Below are 2,693 nucleotides of genomic sequence, written 5' to 3'. Positions count from 1 at the left end.
ATATATATATATATATACACACACACACACATACACACATTTATATATATATATATATATATATATATATATATATATATATATATATATATATATATATATATATATATATATATATATATGTATGTATGTATGTATGTATGTATGTATGTATGTATGTATATCTATCTACTCCCTCTTTCTGTCTTTTTCTTTCTTGGAAAATTTAGCAAGATCCTGTTCGATGCAACTACTTTTATTTGTGACCTTAGTCGCTTGCAATCGCTACAAATGAAACATGGGAATCATGATCTGACCGTTCATAATTTGAGTCCCGTAGACTTTCCCAAAAAGAAGCCATAATAATGGCATAGTTATCTTCTTTTTTATAGTATTGGTTGTTGTTTCTACCCGCATATCCATCAAGTTCCCATCTTTACAGTCTCAAATAGTTTTGCAAGACCCACTTTGCGGGAAAAATACAAGCCCCTCGCCCACCAAAGGGGCATATAATACAAAAAAAGAGTATGTTCCTGAGAATTGGCCATATCTGAAGCAACAAGGGGGGTTCTTTCTAAGCACTACAGCGATAACCTTTCTCCCAAAAATGGGTGTGGGAGCCCTCATTTAATGGCCTGCTCATATGGCTTGTATACTAGGTACTGTATGTCCTAAATAATTGAAATTTCCCTCTTTGCAATATTGGAGACGACTACACCCGGTGAAATTAGAATGACTTGAACTCCAAACGGCTTCAATTCCATCCTTAGGATGTCTGTTAGAGCATAAAGTGCAGAGTTAGAAGTGGCATATGCTTCAAACCAAGGGCCAAGAACAAACCCACTAATGTTGCCAATGTTCACAATCTTCCCTTGTCTTGCTTGAACCATGTGAGGAGCTACTGCTGCAATCAATGCAGTGGGTCCAAAAACGTTTGTTTGAAAGGTGCTTTGGAGTAGGGAGAGAGGAACCTCTGCAAAGGCAATCACAAGGAACACCGGCATTGTTGATGAGGATGTCAATGCAGCCATGCTTCTGAATGATGTAGGACATGGCATTAGAAATAGCAGGAGGCAAGGTGATATCAATCTCCATAGCTTCCACATTATGCATGCTCTACAAAGCAACACCGATGGAGGATGTTGATCGTCTGCTAGCAATGACATGAACCTCGCGCTACAAGCTCCATGGCCAAAGCATGACCTATCCCTCTTTTAGAGAAACTAGTCACGAGTGAGACCCCAGGTGCAGCTGCTAGTGTGGATGCGGTGGAAGACAGCAACGAGGATGACAAGATCATAGCTCATTAAGTTAATCCTACGACTCTTCTACCAAAAATGTATACATCTTCTACTCCCTCTCTCTCTCTCTCTCTCTCTCTCTCTCTCTCTCTCTCTCTCTCTCTCTCTCTCTCTCGATGAAGTGAGCGCTAGCACTCACTTTATCATGAGAGAGAGAGAGGGAGATAAGAAGAGAGTTTTAACGTCGTAGGAAACTATCCCAAGAGACTGTAAAGATATATATGTGTGTGTGTGTGTGTGTGTGTGTGTGTGTGTATACATCTATGCATATATATATATATATATATATATAGTGTATGTATATATATGTGTGTGTGTATATATATATATATATGTATATATCTATATGTGTGTACATATATACACATATATATACATACACTATATATATATATATATATATATATATATATATATATATATATATATATATATATATATATGTATACATATATATATATGTGTGTGTGTGTGTGTGTGTGGTGTGTGTGTGTGTGTGTGTGTGTGTGTGTGTGTGTGTGTGTGTGCATAAGAGTAAGAGAGAGAGAGAGAGAGAGAAGGGGGGGTTAAGAACTTTGAGAATAGCGAAATTAAGAGAATTAGAGAGAACATTTTTGTGAGAAACTACTTTGAGAGCATAGAGGGTGAACTTAATTGATGGTAGCAACATAATCATAGTACTTAGTTAACTTGGCATAAACAATAATTTTGCAAGAGAGAGAGTTTAGAAAACATGAAAACATTTGAGGACTGGATTTATGTGGAGCCGGTCCTCCTCCAATAGGCTTTTGTATTATAGGTTCTCCCATCAAGAGAGACTTGGTACAATACAATCTTTGTGTTCCTTGTGACCTAGGTGATGCAATGAAGATGGAAAGCTTCATGTATCATCAGCATAACATAAACTTTGCAAAAAGCTTTAACTATCCCAATCCTCAAACCCAAGGCCTCAAACACCTTCAAAGGTGGAGAGTGCTTATGGGGAATGAGGGTCGGGAAGAGGAAGAAGAAAAATTCATAGGAGAAAGAAATAGTTCCTCACTTATCATCACTCTTCTTGCTAGCATACATAATAGCATAGTAATGAAGATGGAGTCGAAGATGGCAGGCTTAAGCATTGAGTTGGTTAGATTTTCATTTCATAGCCAAGAGTGTTGGTGTACGCTCTCAATTTCTCTACTAGCTTGGAGAATGAGATGGAGATCTTGCACTTTGCACTTCACACAATGATAGTGTGTGTGAGTGTGTGTGGGAGAGTATACCTCCCAAGCAACCCCCCTTCTTGCTTTGGTCGACCCCCCTTGTAGCTCATGCTTGAAGCTCATTGGACCCATCCAAGCCTAACCAATCACGTGCAAGAGGTATATCAAGCAGCAAGGGTAGGCTTGGGACAAGTTTCCCCCTTTCCCCTTT

General features: G+C 38.5%; 1 pseudogene; it reads right to left on the bottom strand.

Annotated features, from left to right (window-relative positions):
• Nucleotides 1–401: 401 nt before the first annotated feature.
• On the bottom strand, nucleotides 402–1,279 carry LOC147444617 (short-chain dehydrogenase ptmH-like; annotated as a pseudogene).
• Between the last annotated feature and the right edge of the window lie 1,414 nt (nucleotides 1,280–2,693).

The sequence above is a fragment of the Adiantum capillus-veneris genome, chromosome 13 (genome assembly GCF_014529385.1).
Source record: "Adiantum capillus-veneris isolate H3 chromosome 13, ASM1452938v2, whole genome shotgun sequence".
In the NCBI taxonomy this organism is placed as follows: Eukaryota; Viridiplantae; Streptophyta; class Polypodiopsida; order Polypodiales; family Pteridaceae; genus Adiantum; species Adiantum capillus-veneris.
The sequence above is the reverse complement of the archived record's forward strand: the minus strand, read 5'-3'. Positions and strand labels throughout refer to the sequence as shown.